The following is a 24,667-nucleotide window of genomic DNA, read 5'->3' as shown; positions in this document are numbered from 1 at the left end:
TTTCCTCTCTACATATTAAGATTTTGGAAGATATTTTTACATAATACATAATTTGATATATATGAACCATAGATATGCCTCTACGTTTGACTTTTTTTCGATTTTTGTTTTATTATTAAAAATTAGGAGGTAAAAACAGATTTCATACAAAATTTTAAATGCTTCAAACTCCTATAATACTCGTAATTAAAATTTCGAAAAAAATTAAACGTAATAGGGGCATAGCTACTGTTCATATAGCTATTGTTGATATACAACAAATTGTGTCAAAATATTTTTTATAATGTTTATATCCAGAGATGAAAATGAGGAATACGTTTGTATGAAAAGGTGATTTCGCACGGGTCCTCCACTTTCGTCTGACGGCCCGATTCGAAGAATGAGATACGATAACGATAAGTTCTGGTTTAGATAAGTTCTCATTTAGATATCGTTTGTATGTCGTATAACAGAAGCAGCTCGATTCGGGCAACCAATGTCACTTTGACGTTAGAAATATCATAGATAGATCTTATTGGGATCACAGCGGAATCGAAATAAACGTCAATTTTGACATGTCGTTTAGTTATCGATCTTTTAAAGATCCTTCCAAGATCTTAAACGTGTCTTAATCATTCTTCTAATACATCCAACGACATTGTTTAGTGATCATTTTACGGAAGAACTTACATCTGTATAAAATTTTGCTCGTCAAATCTTTCGGCATCTCAGCAATATCACTAGATTTATTATGTTAAAATTAAACTGCTATGGCATGCAGGGCAACGATATATATTATGTAGATACAACGGTTAGTGCGTTAGTGTGGGTCATATCTCGGAAACTAAATTTAAGCCAATTTTTGATTGAACTGAAATTTTGCACACATATGAAAATGGAATTACAATGCAATATTATGATGATGACATGGAGCTGATCTGATGATGGAGACAGGTGACCATGGGACCTCTGTCATAAAACAACGCAAGCTAATTGTGTTTGGAGTTGTTAGATTTGTCGCGATGAGTAGTTGTCTGTGGTAAGAAAAGTACAGTCAGCGATAAAACCTTCTGTCGAAAATGAAATTTTTACCAAAAACTTATTTTAAGGTTTTGGTTCGATTATGTCCTTGCAAATATCGTCTAGTTTCCGTGCGAACTTTTCATAATATTTGCCCTTAATAAAACGTGTAATAATTCAATACAAAAACCACAACTTTGTATTAACTAGCCCCCTCATAACAGTTGGTCACAAAAAGAAGGGTCCATATTGGGTTGCATAAAAGTTTAAGTCATATTTTTGATACGCATAACAACTTGTGTCATAATACAAATGAAAAGTCATTATATATTGTGTCATACATTTTTAGCCATAAATTTGATGACATACATAGCAGTTGTTATATATTTCTTGTGCATACCTAACGAACCTAACCTAAATTTTTATGCGAATTAAATTTATGACTATAAAAATTATGACATGTATATATTAGCATTTACGACAAAAACCCAGTTATGCCTAGGAATAATTCTGACTAAAGATTTTTATGACTCCCAATTGTATGCATAAAGTGTTATGACAAAAGTTGTTATGCGAACAGAGGGAGTCCCCAAAAGGAATGGGCGAAACGCACAAATACGACCTCGCTCACTTAAACAAACAATTGCCTTTTTAGGGTTCCGTAGCCAAATGGCATAAAACGGAACCCTTATAGTTTCGCCATGTCCGTCTGTCTGTCTGTCTGTCTGTCTGTCTGTCTGTCTGTCTGTCTGTCTGTCTGTCTGTCTGTCCGAGGCTTTGCTCCGTGGTCGTTAGTGCTAGAAAGCTGAAATTTGACATGGATACATAAATCAATAAAGCTGACAAAGTCGTACAATAAAATCTAAAAAAATATTTTTTTTTAGGGTACCTCCCCTACACGTAAAGTGGGGGTGAAATTTTTTTTTCGCTTCAACCCTAGAGTGTGGGGTATCGTTGGAAAGGTCTTTCAAAACGAATAGGGGTTTTCAAGAAACATTTTTTGATAAAGTGAATATATTCGGAGATAATCGCTCCGAATGAAAAAAAAAATGTGTCCCCCCCCCTCTAACTTTTGAACCATAGGTCCAAAAAATATGAAAAAAATCGTGGAAGTAGAGCTTAAGAAAGACATTAAATGAAAACTATAGCGGACATGATCAGTTTAGCTGTTTTTGAGTTATCGCAAAAAGTTTTCCCTTCATAGTAAAAAGACTTATTTTAATTAGGTACTGATTATGCAAATTTGCCTATTTGTTTAACTCAGGTGAAAGGTACCGTTTCATCCCTTGGTTAACAATTTACTATACTTTAAGCTCCAGTTTAGCTTATTGTGACGGAAGAGTTACTACGGAACCCTACACTGAGCGTGGCCCGACATGCTCTTGGCCGGTTTTTTTACTTCTCTGGAATAGCTCAGACGAGGTTCATTCATTCGTATTAAGATATATTAAGTATTTTTTCCTTTGAGGGTCCTCTTAAGACAATACTTTTCCGTCAAGAAAGACAAAAGGCCCGTTTCGGTAAAACATTGCAGGAACGACTAATGCACAGTCGCCCTCAGATATATCGGAGCGGCCAAGGTGCTCACAAATATCTGAACACACCTATATTGTCGAGGCTATAGAGTGCGTGATCAGATGTTTTTGAGCACCTTGGCCGCTCCGATATATTGGATGGTGACTGTACAAGACACATCCACAAATTTATATCACATCTTAACCAAAGGATTTTGAAGCTTCTGTGCAATAGATAAATTCCGTAGTGAAATACAAAACTGCAGTGACGCTGCTATTAAAACAATACAATCTAACCAACTAAATATGTTAAAACCATTGACTTATATCTAAGGACGTGTCTTACGGGCACTAAAAATGGTGCTAGTTCACTGGTGTCACTCACGATTTTGAGCCAATCGTGCAGTCTAACGCAACTAGTTGCGACCAATCGCGCGCATGATGCGAACTCATCAACCAATCGCGTTGAGGCGCTAGACTGCACGATTGGCTCGAATTCATGTGCGTGACACCGCTGTCCTAGCCTCATTCTTATTGCCCGTAAGGCCCATCCTCAGATATATGTCAATGGTTAAACGGGTATTTTAAGTCGAAAACCCTCGACATGTTTCACTCCGTACCGAGGAATTTAACATATTTAATATGTCTGTGTCTCACGAAAGTTTTGTTATTAAAAATGTAACTAATGCTTAGAATATTTAAATCCATGTGACTTTAGTAAAAGATGACCGATACTGACGATAAACGATATGGGCAATAAACGATTTCGATAAAGGATCACAGCACATCGGATGTCATTCCAGATTTAGAGCAGAGCCGAACTGGAAAAGTATCTCCACCTTAGCGTTGTGTTCCTGCCGGTAAGGTTGCCAGAGCTCAACAAGGTTGCGGGATGCAGGGTGTTTAGGCTCGGCAACGCTCATGTAACACCTCTGAAGTTGCAGGCGTCCATAGGCTACGGTAACCGCTTACCATCAAGCGGACCGTTTGCCACCGACGTAGTATAAAAAAAATCTCATGATAAGCTTTTTTCAACACGCAATATTTCGTAAAATATAATTTAGCTGTTTAGCAGTAAAAACGTAACCGATAACCAGATATTTTTTTTTTTGTATAAATGTCAAGCACATAGGCATTTTAAGTTCCGTAGACATCAAAAAATCAACGCGACCATTATACGACTTAACTCCCACTTAACAAAACCTTATTTCCAGGTGCAAAACACATCTTATAACAACACAGCATAATTAAAGCATATTTAAACAGCGTGTATTTAAATATCATTAAGCAAATTCACCGTCCAAATACAAGCGGTGTATACGCAATTACTTGCCTGTCACGTCCATGTTCGTTCGTAAATGTGATGTATTACGTGAAGTTTTTGAAGGTGCTTCCGTAACTTCGGAGCTAGCTGGTTAATTTTCTTAGTGTAAGAAGATTGATATTGGTGCGTCTGACAAATTCCGATTATGCTTTGATCATAATTTTATTTCAAAGCGTAGGGTACCGTTTTTGGTTTATAGAGAACGATAATAGATATCGATACCGCTTATTTACTGGTATGTACCGGTTTTGCTGTTATTATTACCGTAACTTTTGGAAGTCTACCTACATAATATTACACTATTAGTAGCCAGGAATCAAAGATTTTCTTTTTTATACCGTTATAATAAAATTATTTATTATACCGTTATAATAAAATTATTTATTATAACGGTAAATACGATTTGGAAAATACGAGTATAAGTTCGGTACCAAAAAGCTTTTAATAGTTTTTTCATTTTTAATAGTTGTTTTGCTCCTGACGTTAGCGCCATCTCATAGCTTACAAAGCTTTATAAAAGCATATTTTGATATTATTTGTTTCTTGCTCTGCATGGAAGTCTAATCAAAACGAATCGGAAGACATCGTAACATCTTACAGCTTAATCTTAATTTTTTTATTTTGAAATACCTATTTTTGGGCTCCAGAAATGTCGTTTTAAATGTTTAATATGTTTTCGAGATGGCAGAAAAACCTTCTATATTCCATAACCCATATTTATGCTAAAACATTTGTGTCATATGAAGCAAAGTCAACAACATACATAATAAAATAATAAAAAAATAACTAAAAAAAAACATACACAGTAAATTAAACAAAGTAACAGACAGACGGACAGAGTTGCATCATAAGGGTAACTTTTTACCTGATTGGTATTAAAAGGAGATAGATGACGATTGCATATGACGTCATGCTACGTCACCACCGCCGCCCCCCTCACAAGCGTTATAAGCGAGAGTACGCCTCAGACCAGTCTCTCCCAGTCTGGAAGACCGGGCGAGTCATCGTCCTTCCCAAACCAGGGAAGGACAGAAGAAAGCCGGAGAACTATCGGCCCATCACGTTGCTATGCAACCTCTCTAAGGTGTGTGAGAGGACGCTGCTCAGGCCGGAGCAATTTGGTTTCAGGTGCTAACACTCCACGGCGCTGCAGCTCACCCGTGTCCTACATCACATGGGCCTGGCGCTCAACAAAAAGGAGTACACAGTCGTTCGCATGTGCCTACTCCCGGTCTTCTGCAGTATGCTCCCTGTACGGACCTAGCTCAGTCTGTACAAAGCTTAACCTACGCTCAAGACTAACATACGCTTCACCTGCCTGGTATTATTTCTGTTCCAGGTCGTGTCGTGGGGTTGGGAAACGATCAGTAGCAAAGAGCTGACCTTCACGTCCGTAGTAGCACACACGTCCACACAATGACATGGAATGACCCCCCCCCCTCCCCACATCGGTGGAGAACTATACGCTACAGCCGTCGCAGCCTAACGGTGGACACGACCACTAATATCTACCATTTGGGAAGTATCGAACGACATCCAGTCAGTCGACCAGTCTCTTTATGGATATCGGCCGGTAGCGATAAGGCTAGCCCAAACCAGATCGTACAGTCGTCCCCAAAACGGCGGCGAATGACCGCCTCACACAAATGGACACAGTCTCCAAAACAGGGGATGCGATGCGAAAGAGACCTTTTACACCCTCACTCAACTGTGTCGAATGAAAACCACACACATAAACCGGTCACTTTTTGCATCGTGACCTCGTGGAGTAAGGATTGTGTAAGGAAGTCATATTTCATATCCCCATTTTGTCCATTCTGTGCATTTTAGATTTTTGTTCATTATTTATTATTAATTAATGTGATTAGTTTATTACCTACTTAAGGGATCATACTCGTAATTGTGGAAAATAAAATAAATAAGTCGATCTATCATAAATCCTGGCCATCGCTAAAATTATTTTAAAAGTGGATGATTGCTGACTTTACTTCTATATCATTTGTTAAAATTAACTTAGCTTAACCTGAAAATTGGACAAAGGCAGGTCGTCAATACAATTTGGTATGAGAGCATTTTGTTCCCTTTTAATCACTGGGCCGTCAAATAGCCCGTACAGGGCGAGCTCATTGTATTTTTTTGCTTCGGAAAATACGTGTTCGTTTCAAAATTACTTATTTACATACGGTCCGCTCTATAGCTCACCCAGAAAATTGTTAACGCACCCTCTTGCGTGCCTTTTTTGGAGAATATTGCCTATATTTGAATTCGCTTAATCAGTTTGGTTGTGAAGGCTCGCACACTTGGTATTTGTACACTGTTTATGGTAGAGGAAAACATAAGAAAACCCCTGGAACCGAGAAACATGAGAAAACACCAAAGACAGAAATAATCAAATTTTAAATTCAATATAAAATATATGGAAAGACAAAACATGATGAAATAAGACGTTTTTAAAATAAATACTAGGAGTTAAATGGCCTCCTACCTACCACCTGGGGCGAGGCGGTAAATATAATCAAAAGCAAGGGCAAAGTAAGGTACGATTGGCAACAATAGTGTACAAGCTCAACACTTAAAACCATTTACAATTTCTGTGGACTTTTGGGCAAAAACAACAACATCGACGTCTATTTCACTTCATAATTTTCTGCTTTGAATGATAACCTTTCTATTTCTCGCTAAGACACTTAATACCAACAAACCCCAATGTATAGTAAAATAAGTAAGCGACCTTATTTCTGTACTGTTTTTAGGGTTCCGTAGTCAACTAGGAACCCTTACAGTTACGCCATGTCCGTCTGTCTGTCTGTCTGTCCGAGGCTTTGCTCCGTGGTCGTTAGTGCTAGAAAGCTGATATTTGGCATGGATATATAAATCAATAAAGCCGACAAAGTCGTACAATAAAATCTAAAACTTTAATTTTTTTTAGGGTACCTCCCCTACACTTAAAGTGGGGGTGATTTTTTTTTTTGCTTCAACCCAACAGTGTGGGATATCGTTTCAAAGGTCTTTCAAAAGTAATAGGGGTCTTAAACAAACATTTTTTAATATAGTGAATATATTCGGAGAAAATCGCTACGAAAATAAAAGAAAAAGTGTCCCCCCCCTACCATAGGTCAAAAAAATATGAAAAAAATCGTGGAAGTAGAGCTTAAGAAGGACATTAAATGAAAATGATAGCGGACATGATCAGTTTAGTTGTTTTTGAGTTATCGCAAAAAGTTTTCCCTTCATAGTAAAAAGACGTACTACCCACAGTTCATCCCTTGGTTAATAATCTATACTTTAAGCTTCAGTTTAGCTTATTGCCGATATGCTCTTGGCCGATTTATTTTGCACTACAATCAATCTACTTGATATTAAGAATCTCTACCTCATTTAACGGAAAAACTCAAATGCTAACCTTACCCTATAACCCAGTGCCTCTTCGATTTTCAAAACAGATATTATAAATTGGTTGAGATACGCGCCGCAGATGAGAAGCAAACATTTGCGGTAAACATCGCTAGGAAAGCAAGAAACCTCGCCGGGGGATTATTACTGCATGCAAGGCTTAACATTTAAACACATTTTCAGTTTATCTTGTAAAGTAGAAGGCCGGAATGAAGTCTTACTAAAAGCCTAAATTGAAGGTAGTGAACATAGGTTACCTAAATGTATAAAACTTTATTGGCTTAATTTCTTTGTACGAAAGCGGCATAGGTACAGTTGTGAGGTACATACATGTCCATGTTTTATAAAAGGAGTACCTATTTACAAGTATTTCGACTGTCAGCTACGGGCAGCCTAAATATGACTCTAAGAGCTACAAGCGAATATAGGCTACGGCAGTGGTTCCTAACCTGGTGGTAATTACCCCCATGGGAGTAAAACTGTCATTTTACGGGGGTGATAAGCTAATCAAAGAAAACAAAGATCTATAAGAAAGAATATTAATAATTATGGAGGAGGGGTATAATCAAGTTCCCTAGTTAGTCAAAGGGGTGACAGTACTGAAAAGGTTAGGAACCACTGGGCTACAGTAACCAATTTTTCAAATCTTTTTTTCAAAAAGCGTATGAAGCGCTGGTAGCCGAGTGGATATGACGTCCAACTTTCAATCCGGAGGTCGCGTGTTCAAATCCTGGCTCGTACCAATGAATTTTTCGGAACTTATGTACGAAATGTCATTTGATATTTACCACTAGCTTTTCGGTGAAGGAAAACATCGTGAGGAAACCTGCACACATCTGCGAAGAAATTCAAAGGTGTATGTGAAGTCCCCAATCCGCATTGGGCTAGCGTGGGGACTATAGCCCGAGCCCTCTCGCGCATGAGAGGAGGCCTGTGCCCAGCAGTGGGACGTATATAGGCTGTTATTTATTATTATACACCGTGTTTTTATTGAATTCCGTTAACTTCGGGGTATCGGTTAGTACGTTTAAGGAAACTAAATGGCATAGTTAATTTTCAAAAAAAAAATTTTTTTTTGTTTTTTTTTTTACTATTTTTATTTTTATAAAAAGTAACTAAATGTTGCATATAGCGTTGTTGTAACACGGGCATTAAATTTAACTCAACCAAACAATTGAAAACTGTGACATATCAATGTTATTTCGAATATCGATCGTCCGAGATAGTACTTACGTTTAGTAGCAAATGTATGAACTCGCACTAAACACTAATCAATAAGTAAACAGACCCTAAGGCAAGTGTACACGCTCGTAAGGGCCTTATAAGATAAAAATTAATGATTGATTATCTCCGAAATGGAGTAAATTAGAATATCGGTATCTTTGAGAAAGTTACTTAATTTAAGCTCAGGAATGCACCCTCGAAATTAAAGCAAATCAAAAAAAACACGGTGTATATATTTATAACTGATTTAAAAATTTCAAATGCGGACGTCTTCAATTCGGTTACATGTTTTTTTTTTGTTGAAGGTGTTAACTAAACAAACATTTTAAAATATTTTTCACGCATGTGGAGATAGACCAAGATAAGTTGGCAGCGATTTTGACAGCCCGCTGCAAGTGTCAAGTAAACGTCATAATTTCATAGAAGTTAAAAAAAAAGTTTGACGTTTATAATAACACTTACACCGTATGGGCTATCAAAATCGCTGCCAACTTACCTTGGTTTGACTTTATCTAACTAGCTCATTTTGAGGCGAAAATATACGGCGAACCTAGATGCTCCAACAGTGTGAGGTTTTTCGCGAAGTGTTTTGGAAGTTTTTGCGAGTCGTTTGCAAGGAAAGAGTGTATAAATTCGCAGTTTGCTTGAATTATTAGCTTGAACCGTTGAATATTTTAAGTATTTGAATTTCTTTATGTGAATCCCAAATCCTTTCACGATTTCATGGCTTAGCTCAGTTATACAAATGCAAAAAGTGGATAAAACTAAACAGTTAAACAGCGAATGCAGCGAAAAAGCGCTTACGGCAGTGGTGGCCCAGCGGTAAGAGCGCGCGACTTACAATTCGGTGGCCGCGGGTTCAAACCCCGCCTTTTACCAATGGTTTTTCGGAACGAAATATCATTTGGTATTTACCAGTCTCTTGTCGGCAAAGGAAAACATCGTGAGCAAAACCGGACTAATCCCAATAAGGCCTAGTTCACTTTCGTCAAAACTAGTGCCTACGCTAATTCTTGGTATTAGTTAACATGCGGACCCCTGGCTCAAATTAAATTAATGACTATAAACATTATGACAAACTCATTTATGACAAAAACTGAATTATGCTCAGGAATAATTCTGACTAAACATTTGAATGATTTCCAATTTTATGCATAAAGTGTTATGACAATTGAAAATATGATGATAAAAGTTGTTATGCGACCAAAGGGAGTCCCCCCGTTTTCATATATTTAATATCTGTGTCTCACTGAAGTTTTGTTATTAGAATGCATCATTTCCCTCAAAATATTAAATCATCTCATTAATCCCTTTCCCCAGCTAACCGAATCCCATGGCGGCCGTAACGTCGGTAAAATTTATGACCCGTAAATGTCAAAGATACGTGACGTCATTCGCATTTCCAGAGCCGACGAAAACGGAAACCACTTGAAACAATTAGTGTAAGGCCTAAGTGGGCGCTCGAAGCGGAGCGTTCAGCGGGACGTGCAGCGTGGCGTCGGGCTCACAAGTGATTTGAGCGGTGTGCACTATGGCCGCTCCTATACGTTTTTTTTCTATCTAGCGAATCAAGAAAAGAGGATTCAAATCGATAAAGACACTAGAGGCCTGAAGAATGCTAATAAATTTTTTGGCAACCGTGATGTGATCTAAAAAAGCAACGCCGGGATAAGGGTTTCGTTCGTCTTGTATTAGAGAATTGGTTTGTTGAATGGAAAATGTTGTTCCCTAGTTGTTTATCAATCTAATAAATATCACTTTATTAAATATGTTTAATAAATAGCGTCACATACCCGACACATTTCTGGAATATACTTATGTTGGAAGCAGGCTGAGGCGGGTTGCTAATTAGCACAGACCCTTACAACCTTGTGCCCGGAAGATTGGCTAAATTTACTGCCATTCACAGAGATTAACGTTTTGATCCATGGTTGTTCACTAGATTGTCGCTTATTTGACTTTTATATAGCCTGTTAACGGAGAAATTCTAGCTTTTACGTCAATGCCTGGCTAAAGTGCTCCCAGGAGGATACGTGCAATTAAATATTCACTAGTGTGACAATAAAATATATCAAATAAACACTAGTTTTCAAAGCGTGTAACGGTGCCTGGGGACATATTTGTTTGAAGAACAGACAAGACATAAGGTACCTACGCCTAAAAAGGCCCGTATCACATAAACAAGGTACCTACTCGGCCATACGAAAAGAGAAAATATTTTTCGACTACTAAATCTTTTCCATTCTTCATAATTTTTTTGTATGTTATTGACACAATGAAAAACTAGGTTTATAGGTTTTCCTTTTTTCAAAATTTGCAAAACAAAAAACATTTTTGTTGAGTGAAACATATGAATATATTATGCTGAAGCGATCGATATCAAAATCAAAGTGAGTTGTTAAGGTTTAGTGGAAACCGTTTTCTCCCGAAATAGAAAACTCATAGAAAAAGTACCGTTATTTCGTAAGGATCGCAAAGCTATTCTTCCCTGTTAAGCTTGCCTACTTTTTTTTTTGCTTGCTTTGTTGTCTGCCTCTACATGTATAAGCAATTGTTTATTTTCTTGTACCTTTTTACTGAAGTGTGCCAATAAAGAGGATTCTATCTATCTATGTATATACTTTCTCCTTTGTATAATATTGCGTATTATGATTTTAAATGTTATGCCCATGTTAGTAACATAAACAAAACTGCAAGTTCATATTAAAAAAAAGGAATTGCCTTCTTAGGCAAGTACCTCATCTACTTTGGTTTTTTAAATACACTAGTAGTTCGCCCCGAACTGAGAACTCACGGTCCCTACCAATGTATCAACACTATGGCCACTCATACTTTCTTGCAAAGGAGTTGACCAGAATAGCAAGATCCTTCACAAATAGCTTTTTGGCCTTCTAGGCTCTTCTAGCTCCATAGCCCCTTGACCGAGCCTGGTCATAATTTAACCACTAAAATAGAACGCCCTCAACTACACGTTTTCCAAATATCATTTAAATTAGAACACATTTTCTTATGTTATTGTCCATCAAACTATCCTCTGATAGTTCAGCTTAAAAATATCGAATCGCCAGGACGTGCCCCTAGCCAGCACTGTGTTTCAAGTTGAATGTAAGAACTTCGCTCAATAGTTCGACAAGTTGATATAAATATAAATACGGTAACCACTTCGTGGCCAGTAACTTTAACGTCTCAAAAAAAAAAAGTTCGGGCAGATTTTAGAGAGTTTAATACAGAGCGTTAAAATTGTATCTTTTATACGTGAAGACGTTCACTCTTATGTAATTTATTACTTTGCTGTGTCTGAACTCTTCATCAGGTCACACCAAGACATGCGCGAACACATTCATCATAAAAATACTACTAAAATACTTCCAAGATATTTCTTAGCAACTACCTAAGTATTGCAACTACAGAAGTATATATCAATCATCAAGCACCATTACGTCAAAGAAAACTCTCGAGTTTCCCATTTGTTCAAAGTTTCTTTTGGGGAAAGTATTAAGAACTATGTAAGTTTACGAAACTTGTTCTTCAAGAGCAAAGGGCGTTTATTTGACCGAAGCGTTGGCGAAGGTCTCCGCTTTAACTCGGGCATTTTGCTTTCGTACTTATATCCGGATACTCTGGATGTCCTTCTCTACAAGTCGCAATCGTTAACCGGTTTTAGTGAAATTTTGTGACCTGCAGATTATTATTATTTTGTCGATCCTGTTTTAGGATTTGAAAAAGGGGAATTTGCATAAAAGACAAGCGTCAATAGTGTCTACAGCGTTTAATACCATTGTAAGTTTACCGTGATAACAACTCAACGAACTAAGTATTTTTCACTTTTACATTTTCGCTTAACGCGAGATTTACAGCTCTCAGAGCCACTATTATTATGTTCTAATAAAACGTGGTGATTTTACTCTGTATGTATATTTAATTCATATATTTTTAACCCTCTACAAAACATGTTTGGTTTGGGTTCTTCGAATTATGCAATCAATACGAATACTAAATACTCTGCATGACACCGTAGACCTTAAGGGGTGCAATTTGCTGTGGAATGAAATGTCGCCCGCGGTATTTATTACGAAGATTTTAAGGTCGTATCGGCCGATACGAACGAAACCTTCAAAAGAGATATAATAATTCAGCGAGCTAAGTTATAATGCTACTTTGCTTTAACTCAAAACGTCACATTTAGTGACGCGACGATACAAATGTCACAGGTAATCACGATGTTCGAAATACATTTCCGCGCAAAAAATTGTCAAAAATTAATTATGCCCTTGTGGTTAAGAATATATAAGACAAGTCTTTTAAAATCGTTTCATAGCATTAAAATCTGCGTCTCATTTACGTTTATGGTTATATCAAAAATACCCACTGTATAAAAGTATCGATACCTAAATGTCAGTTTGTACAAACTTTGTATCGGTTCTAACTCAGCTAATATATTTTATTTATTTCATTCCGCTCTCAAACTTTTCTGTCGATTATCCAATTCCCGAACAAGATTTTTCGCTTCACGCCAAAAGTTAGCACGATACGCCGGTAATGCTTTCACTTCCGTCAAGGAAATCCGATACTTCAATTACTTTTCTGTTATAGAACGACTTAGCAGCAATTCGAATCACAGAATGTATCAATCAGGGTAAATCATTTATTTATATTAATTGCGGAATTTGCGGTTGAAACCCTAGGACCGTGGGGATCCAGGGCGCGCGCCTTTATAAGTTCAGTCAGCATCAAAAGTAGCGGATCAAACAACGCGTCAAAAGTATATGTACATATAACAATTAACAGGTTTCCATCGCCATACAGCGGGGGAATGCTGCTGGCATAATGGGAACTTTTGGGCCGGGCTTGTTGCAGAGTGGGGATGGGCGTTAGTTTATAGATGTTATCGAGGAAGTTTGTTGCGTTTATAAGTTGTTTTAGTGTTAAGAGCCCATCAACGTGCTCACTAGCACCACTGCTAAATAATTGTTCTTAATTAAATTCAACGATAGATATTTAAAAAAAGGACGCCGCTACGTGCCTACTGTATTTTGCATTTAAGTACCTTTTGAATACATCATAATAGATTTTACGTTGCTGGATTCGTCAATCTAGGCGTCCAAAGTTAAAACGGCCGTTTTTGATTCGAGTTCAGAGATCGATCCAGCAACATAAAAACTAGTTTGATGAATTCAAAAGGTACTTTAATACAAAATACAGTACGTAGCGGCCCCCTTTTTAGGGTTCCGTAGTCAACTAGGAACCCTTATAGTTTCGCCATGTCCGTCTGTCTGTCTGTCTGTCTGTCCGAGGCTTTGCTCCGTGGACGTTAGTGCTAGAAAGCTGAAATTTGGCATGGATATATAAATCAATAAAGCCGACAAAGTCGTACAATAAAATCTAAAATTTTTTTTTTTTTAGGGTACCTCCCCTACACGTAAAGTGGGGGTGATTTTTTTTTCGCTTCAACCCTAGAGTGTGGGGTATCGTTGGAAAGGTTTTTCAAAACTAATACGGGTTTTCAAGGAACATTTTTTGATAAAGTGAATATATACGGAGATAATCGCTCCGAAAGAAAAAAAAATGTGTCACCCCCCTCTAACTTTTGAACCACAGGTCCAAAAAATATGAAAAAAAATCGTGGAAGTAGAGCTTAAGAAAGACATTAAATGAAAACTATAGCGGACATGATCAGTTTAGCTGTTTTTGAGTTATCGCAAAAAGTTTTCCCTTCATAGTAAAAAGACTTACTTTAATTAGGTACTGATTATGCAAATTTGCCTATTTGTTTAACTCGGGTGAAAGGTACCGTTTCATCCCTTGGTTAACAATTTACTATACTTTAAGCTCCAGTTTAGCTTATTGTGACGGAAGAGTAACTACGGAACCCTACACTCAGCGTTGCCCGACATGCTCTTGGTCGGTTTTTATTTAAATATCTATCGTTAAATTTAAACAATCACAATTATTTTATAGTGGCGCTAGTGAGCACGTTGATGGACTCTTATTGTACAATAAGTTTGTGACAATGCTTGTGTGGATTACATTTGTGTTTTGACGAAACATGTGGCGGATTGCATTTGTATTTGACTATCAATAAATTAATGAAATTTTGTTACTTCAGAATTCATTAAGACTGTAAAAGATATACTTTTGTACATGAGATTTAGAGATTAATCTATATTTGGAAAAAGTTATCCGGGATGGCAGATACTTTTGACGCGTTGTTTCATCCGCTACTACGAGTATTGGTGCTGACTGTACCTTACCGTGCCGCCTTATACGTATAGTCAGCAAAAGTATTAGCTTAGCACAAATATTGCATGCATATTTGTAAGTAAAGGAGAAACATGTGAAAAAAGGCTTCCTGCCTATTGCTTAAATAGGTACATCAGTAACGATCTATTATGAGGTACAAAGTAGAATCCTCACAATGTTAAAAATCTTACAGTGTAGGTATTTATAACCATAGAATTGTAGTAAAAATACGAACTCAGCCACCGAAAACCGCAAAACCAGCTTACCTGAAACAAACAATATAACAATTAATATGCGCCACGCTTTGTTCATTTTTATTGCTGTTCCATAAATCTGACAACATGGCCGACTATTATTACTCGTACAGTACAGTCGAGTTTGCAAACATCTTTAAAAGCCAATGTTCCAAAAAATATATTTACATGCCTCTAAGACACTGGAAATAAGGTTGTGTAAATATATTTTTGGGACATAATTTAATTTAATATAATTTTTTAGAGTAAGTCGTACTAACACTGTATGGACCAAGGTCTGAAATAAATGTTTTTTTTTTTTTTTTTTATTGGCTTGTAAATATTTTTTTCTACGCGTCAACCGTAAAGGTTGAATTTTGTATACCAAACTATAATTGCGTACTTTTCATGTATGGGCTCCCAACTTAACTATAATATTCATTTCGATACGCTATAGTTAACTATTTAAAAAAAAACCAATCACATGCCGCCGAGCTCCCATAGAAGACATGAACGACTATTTCATGAGCATATTCATTCAACGAGCATTTATGTCTTTTGTACTACATTTTTGTCTACTGAGATATTTACCAATTTTCATTAAATTTTAATTTTCATTATTTGGTTTTATAGTGAAATAAGTTTCATGAGTATTTTAGATGACTCGTAGAAAAAAGTATTGTATACAATAGTGATACAATCAAGCTTTTCAATCTCATACCTTTCTTCGGAAACTCAGCAAGCTTCATTGCCTAAACACAGTCTGGCTCACACGAAAACACAGATGAAACTACATAGAACTGTAACGCCGGGTATGAACGCTTATGCTACGGGGATGATACGCGGACACTACGGTCACTAAACTCGCTTATGCTACGGGGATGATACGCGGATACTACGGTCACTAAACTCGCTTATGCTACGGGGATGATACGCAGACACTACGGTTACTAAACTCGCTTATGCTACGGGGATGATACGCGGACACTACGGTTACTAAAATCGCTTATGCTACGGGGATAATACGCGGACACTACGGTCACTAAACTCGTTATGCACGGATATGAAATGATGTGGACACGTTGTAGTGGGCATAGCGGTCCGTGTCGCGTTACATTCCGTGCCTGATACGTTCATATTACGGTCATAGCATGATACGGTATAATGGGTATCCATCTTTATTCGACTGAAAAGCTCTCTATTATATCACCATTGTATAAAATACTATTGTGAACGCGACCGTACAATGTAGCTATAAACAGTGTTGTAATACCTCAAAGATGATAGCCGTTAAATTTGTTAAGTTACAGTTACGGCTTATAATATTTCACGTTCATATGAGAAACATCGTGAAAAATAACTAAAACCAAAGTCTAGTAGAAAAATAAAGAACACTGCTGAGGAGGAGGAAGACTGAAGAGTATGGAGGCATACATCGCTGGATAGTTTAGTTATTTGCGCATTACTTTTTATTTAGAGTTCCTTAGCCAAAGTAGCAAAAGCGGAACCCTTATAGCTTCGTCATGTTTATTTATCTGTATGATTGGTGTAAACGAATTACAACTTTTATGTTGCTTAAGTTTAAATATTAAGTTGTTTAAAACATGACTGAGACACATTCCTTCGCTTCCCCGGGTTCACGTCAATTAGAGATGCAATTATGAAAACTAGTTACATAGAATCCCCTAGAGACTCACTTAAATAGGTTACCGCGTACTGCATCGTGTTTAGTCCCACGCAGAACTTGATGTCTATTCATAGAGTGAAATCTTGTTACCATGTTTTAACTGCTTAGAGATTTTCATCGAGCGTGCTAGTGTCGCCGCCGGTACGAAGTTACACCACACTTTGTCTTATATATCAGACTAAGGCGACATACGCTGGATCTAGGATAATTTGTCAATATCAAAGATATCATAGAGCATGACGTTGTTCGGTAGTTACTTTAAGTGATAGCAGCTGAGTCCAGCTGCAGGACCTATGTGCTGATAGACTTAAGTATTAACTCGAGCAGAACATCGAGCATTCGGAGTTTTTAATCAGATTCGGCGAATTGTTCAACGAACGCTAGGACAGTCGCCATCAGACATATCGGAGCGGCCAAGGCGCTCAAAATTATCAAAACACGCCTCTATTGTCATGGCTTTAGAGTGTGTGTTCAGATAGTTTTGAGCACTTCGACCGCTCCGATATATCTGATGGCGACTGTACATTCTTCTGTTTGCCAGTGAATGTTTGTCTATACCTTAACCTACCTTACTGACTGATCATATTCATAACCGTTTGATAATAAAAATGCTATCTGAATCAATAGCAGCTTAAGTAAAAACACTTCTTTCGCTTGCTCATTATAAAATAAGGTAAAATAGAATTGTATTTTGCTAATGTTTGAATGCTTACTACTCACGGAAATGGACACAATGTACTTTTTATATCAGAATTAAAGGGTGAAATGAGGGATGCGCAAATGGAAATAATGAGGAGGTAAATATACTTATTTGCCCAATTCTATGTAGCCGACGCTCGACGTTCGTTCGTAGTATAAAGTTCTATCGCAAAAGTTTCTGGCATTTTTTTAAGTTGCAGGCAAATAAGCAGATGATTCACCTGATGGTAAGCAATTACCGTCGCCCATGGACACCCACGAAACCAGAGCAGTTGCAAGTGGTCTAGAAAGCATATTTGGGATTTATGGGTATTGTTGTAAAATTAGTCGATTATCAATGAAAAAAAAGCAATCTAAGTATTTTAGTTGAATTTATATTTTATAGAATTCAGACGTGAAAATTACAGGCACTTATATTTAAGTTTAATAAAAACATTTTACTAATGCAAAAAATCCGACAGCAGTTATTTTCGGTTCTCAAAATCATTGCCGAAAATTATTTTGCCGAATGTCATTTCCAAACCAATTTACTGCATAATTTTATTTCGCCGGATGATCAAGTAGCAACTCAACATAATACCTAACAGTTAGCAACTGTATGTTCGGACAACAACTTAAAAATACACCTAATACTTGGAAGCACTGACGAATTTTGGTTGCCGAGGTAAATCATCTGCGAAAAGTTGGTTGGCAAGTCAAATTCGGTCAATAAAACGTCGGCGAAGAAGCAGAACACCGTTATTTTCCGACAACGTATGTTTGTAAATGTATAAAAAGTCAGAAAACCATATAGCGACAAATAAGTATAAAGTAAATTCCTAAACGTATTCTTAACTTCCATAAACAAGACTTAAATTAGATATTTCGGTTCACCGCGGCTCAAACAAAGCATCATCAATCATATATGCAAATTTTTGCTTCAGCAGCAGTCCGTTGGCAAGATTAGTTCATTAAAATTTAAGCGGGACGCGGCTAATTACAGAAGAAACAATGGGCGCACTGAAAATGGAAAGCAGAGGGCAAACTTTAGCTTCATAAGGCTGCCTTTTGACTGAGGCGGATGTGAGATGACAGACCCGTAAGTTTTTCTCTCGCTCTATCTGAGCATAATCTTGAGCTAGATGGATGTGCGTGCTCGGGACCGCAGGTATCATGTTTTTAAATTTTAATTTATTATAAGTTAAAAAAAAGCATTTTGCAGTGCATTTTTAGAAGCAATTTTCATATTTTTAGCATTTGTGCATAAATTGTGGTCTAAGAGTGCGCTTTAGAACTAGGTTGGGGTTTTATTTTCTATTGAGCGAAACTGAAAAAATCAGGTTTCTTATCGATGAAGTTACTAGAGAAAATACTAAAGTGTTAACGCTCCATCCATGTGTGCGGGCGCGCACACATGCTCGCTCCATCTACACGGTGCCGGCCGGCGGCAGCCATCATTCTCCGATCCGGCTCGAATCTATTGGCGTTCTTGGGAAATGATGTAGTCGACAACAATATAATTTGTTACGACGCCGAACAATTATATTTTAAAAAATCATGTAATTTAATCGCTCCGTAGATTAAACATTGTTAGAATCCAAATCGTTTTCGACTACATTACATTTCTCAAGAAACTGCGCCAACATAAAGATTGCTTATTACATTTTTTGTAACCGGTGTAATACGGTGCTCGAAAAAAGGGAAGAATTTTCAAAAACCCGCTCTCTGAACCTAAGACACCTTAATGACACCTCAGGAGCAGCGAGTTTCATTACAGCTGCAGGTGCCTTTGTTCCGAGAGCAATTAAAATATACGGCGCTACTGCAGCTAAAGGTGACGTTCGGGTTCAGACTGCGCCAGCGTTACTGCTGAAGTATTGCAGCGAGACATCACTGCCGACTGCATTACTGCCGCAAATGTCCAAAGTCTGAGCAGCACCATCGATATTGGCATTTGCGGCAGTAATGCACCACATATGCTGCACTTATTTAATAAGTTATTTTTTTTAATCGTAGGTTTAATTTTAGTTTAATTTAATTGAATATATGGCATGCAATTATTATTGTAATGTAAGGGGTTGATTACATTACAGTAATAATTATTCTGGTGCATTCTGAGTCCGAACAATACCTTAAAGGACCTTCTGAACTTAACGACACTGCCGTGCTGTTGCAGCGTGTTTGCATCATTGGCATAGCAATGCCAAGTTAATGTTAAATTACTTTTTAAATTTAATAAAGATGCCGATTGCCTTGCTGTCTTAATTGGAAATGCTGACAATGCTGGAAACCGTTAAGGTACATTACGTTTGTGGCAGCAACATTGCTGTAGCAACTTTGCAGCAGTGGAAAACAGGAGACGTCACTGACAATCAAGGGTTTCCACGGAAGACCAGCGTCGGGGTCCTCAAAGGTTCCTTGACATGAAGCTAAGTGGAGACCATTTCAGTGACGCTTTACTTATACTATGTCATTGTTATTCATTAAGATTAAATTAAGCGTTTTTGAATAAAGCTTTAGCCAGCGTGCAGGTCAGGATCTCGATGACTCAAATAAAACTTCGTTCGCGTTTACAAGGGTTCTTGCCAAAACGGTTAAATGCAGAAAGTGTTTGCTGATAGTAAGGAGGATGATGGAAGAGTGATTGACAATATTTGACCAGTACAAAAGATGGTTTAAATTTTGGTGGCTTTAATTGGCCGCGCTACAAAATAAGTGCAATGCTCTTATTGGTGCTTTTGAAAAGCCTCCGAATACTAGCCGAGCCCGACGGCTGCGTTTAGCTATTGCATTGGGAATATATTGATTTCATACAAATAAAAAGTTGCGTTCGCAACAAAGCTTCTATTCTATTCAATGTCGTTGGTGAAGTGAGTGACGACTTTAACATTTTAATGATGACAGGAATACAGCAACTACCGTTGAAATTTATCAAAAAAAAACACAGCCTATTTTTCGCTGCTGCAACCCTGCACGAGCAACGCTGCTGCTGCAGTCACGTTCTGAATTATCTTTACTAAGTATCACTAATCGCATTAATAAATTTGATACTGACTTTGTTATTTCCCACGACAATACAGCACGCTGCAATGCGGAGTGGCAATGAAGTTAGATTTGGAATGTAACCTTAACACTCGCCAGACTAGACGTTGAGAACTAACGTCATTTTCCTCGGCTTCATATTCATGTTACATCTCTCTCATTAGGTGCATGTAGGCGTGTTGCCGACTCTAAAAGGTTGTAAATTTTGCTTTTAATAAATCACTCTATTATTATACTTGTAGTTTTTTAACCCTTTGGACCAAACCAATTTAAAAGCAGGTTTTTTAGCGGCGGTTATCAATACTGGTGCCAAGGCTCGGAACCGGTATATTTCGGTTTTCTTCCGAACTTTTATAAGAACGCGAACGTTTTAAGAACTTCATTCTAACCTAAAAATATATTAAACGTTTTATTCGACAAGCGACGAAACGGCCGGCCGGCCTGGTGGTGTGCTACACGTAACCAATAGGAAGAAACCGATTTTTATGGTTCTGAACCGGTTAAATTGACAAGAACTGTTCTAAAAAGTTTTGCGCCAAGTACATGATAATGGTTCTGAACCGGTTAAATTGACAAGAGCTGTTCTAAAAAGTTTTGCGCCAAGTACATGATAACGGTTTGGAAATTTAACCGGTTTCCGAACCTCGATTGGTGTATCCAATTGTGTGCGTGTGTATCTTTTATAATTTAATTATTAATTTCTTTCAATTTAGCTAAATTCTAGGTTGCTGCCGAATATCAAGTTCTTCAATCTTTACGTTTTCATTTTCTGTTACACGATTGAAAAAAAATCGTTTTGCTTAAGTGACCATATTATCTAAATCAAAAGGCGTGCAAATGCATTGCTGTATTTAAGCCTGCCTAGGAGGTCGATTCTATATAATTAAACAATTTTATTATAGTTTTGAACAGTAGGGCTAATATGGTCGGCTCTTTATCACTTGTCACTATACCTGTCACGTTCTAACAAGTATGTACGTGTAAGTGACCATGATACCGCTGCTGGTTTCGATAGTAAGAAGACCTTGATGATTGATAGTATAGGACGTCTAGGTTAATGGCGCGCATTTAACACACGACTTTCATTTCTTTCGCATGCACTGATCACCGCGTGCGATCATCAAGGTCGTATCATGGTAACATCAAAACCTTGTTAAATTTGAATCGGGCTCCTGGGGGCCTAGGCTAGGCAATAGTTTGCGCTAACGTAAGGCTAATAGGTATCTCTCTGTCGCGCTTTTATAGAAGAGTAAGAATATTACCGTTTTGTGCGCTACGGCGCAAACGAGTGCGCCGCGATATTATTTTAGAACCTAGATTTAGATAAATATTGCACAAAATATACGCATAAGAAATTAAACTATGACAAACATGCCTATCGAAGGTCTGTTCCAAATCTCAAATCCGTAAAAAGCTAGGTATAAGTACTGAGTTGCCGTATTAATGTATTTGATGAATGCGTGGATCAACAATTTCTTGCTATTATTCCCCCTCGTCAGCCAAGAGACAATTAAGAGTGGCAAAGTTTGTTAGAATAGCACGTTCTACTATATTATTTTTCAAACTCGATAAGCAGTGACAGGTATCATCTCCATATCCTCCTAAGACCCAGCCATACAAGGAAAAAATCCAAAATATGTCAGAGAAATTTGAAACTATAGTGTAAGAAACAGAGTGGATTTTGTTTTGTTTAAATAGTTCCAATTGAAAATGCCGTAAAATCCACCGCGACTTAGATCTTTCTTTGACTTTACCTGACGATACTTTAAGATTACCCTTGCCAGCTCTTAATAATTACTTTAAAAAGTCATCGATGTTGAAGGCTTTTTAGAGTCGAGGACTACTTGACAGACAAACATGCATGGTCCAAACCAGAAACTGTAAAACAAGTAGCAATTAAAATCATTGTATTATGTGTAGAGTCAGGTAAGAAAGCACATCAAATATTTTATGTAGGTATTTCATAGCAATCAGTCAGATTTATATAATGTATATTCTCATTTCTTTATTAATTTTATTTTCTCTTCCTTTTGTAAGAATTCGATATGTTTTCTGAAAGAGCTAATTTAATTTTTTAATTACATACATGGAAAACCAACAGCTTTAAACATTTCTATACCATACAATAGTAATACAGAGCCAATTACAGGTTCTCACTTAGAAAAAATTAAATATAACAAAGATCAAATATAATAAACAGCACAAAGCACAAGCCAAGGTTAATGTGTACAGCAAGCTGCAAAACTGCATGGACACATAAGGAATGGAGTTCATTCATAAAGTAGCCATGCACTTCCACCACTGACTGTACAAAACTTAACGAGAATCCAAGAATCCAATGTTAATTATAAGATGTAATGTTTTTAAAAGATGTGTCCCGCCGAGTTTCTTGCCGGTCCATATTGGAATACCCTCCTCCAATAGAGGAGGAATTTAAATCTTCTCGGGTCAGAGGTGTAGTGTAGGGTTAGAGCCGGTGTAGCTTTATTTGACCTTCATAAGCGTATTGTTATATACTTGAATAATAAACTATCTTTATCTTAAGTTTTTTGTACTTTATTTTCTGAAAGAAATTATACACTTTAACTATTAAAACATAAATTCAGTAAGTATAGCGAGTGCGTATCCAATTACAAAGCACTTAACTAAAACTTAAAAATAGATAAATGGGTCAAAATTATTTTCGTTGTCTTGTTTCTGACCACTCTGTCACATTACATTTGTATAATATAGCTTTTTGTATGATATGATTTTTTATTTTATTGTTCTCTTATTATCTACATCTAGAAAGACATGCAATAGCATTCGAGTTCTTAAATTTATTTTATAGAACACACAAATGTAATGTGACAGAGTGGTCAGAAACAAGACAACGAAAATGATTTTAACCCAAATACTATAACCACAGTGTACTTCAACTTATGTTTGATAGTTTAAAAATGTTATGTATGTTTAAAATTATTTATTCTTAAACAATTACAATTGCGTAAAACTACTTACTTACTTACTCCTCTGGCGCAGCGACCCACAGTGTGTCTTGGCCTCCAACACTACTGCTCGCCACTGATCCCGGTCCTGTGCAGTTTCTCGCCAGTCTTCAACCTCCAGAGCTCGCGTAGATCCGTGTCCACCACATCCGCCCATCGATACCTAGGTCGACCGGCTGGGCGGCGTGCTGTCAGTTTTCCCTCAAACGCTGTGCATTGCGTAAAAAACTATTCTAAACCGTAAGATTTAAGAACCAAATGCTTTCCTACTTTGCTTAACTTTCGTTCCAAATTCCAATAATTAAAAATAAAGGAAAAGTGGATAAACTCACCGTCTCGATCCAAAGTCGTGAGTTCGTGTCTCGGCCGAGAGATGGATGAAGATGTACATCGTACGACGTATTTCTAAACATAATTACATTACTTAATACAAAATTAATTTCATTCCAATTTTCCAGGATCTTAAAATTACCTAAAACCGATATCACACTTCGGTTCGCAGCGCTAGGAAGAAAGCAGATTATCATGCCGCGTCACGTTTTCGTGAGAGAGCACGCTTTGCATTATATTCGTAGGTATTCTAAAGGCACCACTTAAGACCAAAAAATACACGTGTTTGCTTCCTAAATGGTTTATAGAAATAATATTTGAGATGAATATTGTTATCAGTTGTCCTTATTGATGTGCAACATATTCACAGCGAATCATGCCATGACTTTCAAGATCATATCTAAGTGAATAAGAAATCAAGCTGAGATTTTTAAATCAGAATACAGCTTATGGTTTGTTAGAAAATAAATAAATTAATGAAAACACGTGTAACCATTAAATTCAGCGGAATACGTGTATAAACTTAATAATATTCACGATGCCGACTAATGTATTAAAGCTTATTACCAACGTCTGATCTATGGAAACACCAGAGAAATTGAAAAGCCTGATTTTAATGAAAGGAACAAACATTACATATATGCTGCTATAAAACTGTAATATATTACAACGGATTATTTAACCTTTTAACCGCCGTAGTTTGATACGTATATATAAATAATAACTTATTATATCCTGCTCATTTCACCGCAGTCTGATAAATAAGACAAAATTTCACGTTTGATGAAAAATTCTAAGCAGTTATAAGGTTAAAAATATACTAGAGGGGATCGTGAAGGCGCTCTGTATCACTAGGGTACCGGTATAGAAACAACTACAAAAACATATTTACCATAAACATTGTGAGATTGTTAACGGTTCCCGGTCGTCAAAAAATTGGCGATTAATGTTACACACGTGTTTAGTCACAAAACAGAAAGTAAGGGCGTCCGCTAGCTGGCGCGGTTATACGTAGC

General features: G+C 37.1%; 1 protein-coding gene across 1 annotated transcript in view; it reads right to left on the bottom strand.

Annotated features, from left to right (window-relative positions):
• LOC133527836 (transient receptor potential cation channel trpm) overlaps nucleotides 1-24,667 on the bottom strand; it is a 399,070-nt gene that overhangs the window by 193,711 nt on the left and 180,692 nt on the right. The window lies entirely within an intron of this gene.

Source organism: Cydia pomonella, chromosome 18 (genome assembly GCF_033807575.1).
Source record: "Cydia pomonella isolate Wapato2018A chromosome 18, ilCydPomo1, whole genome shotgun sequence".
In the NCBI taxonomy this organism is placed as follows: Eukaryota; Metazoa; Arthropoda; class Insecta; order Lepidoptera; family Tortricidae; genus Cydia; species Cydia pomonella.
The sequence above is the reverse complement of the archived record's forward strand: the minus strand, read 5'-3'. Positions and strand labels throughout refer to the sequence as shown.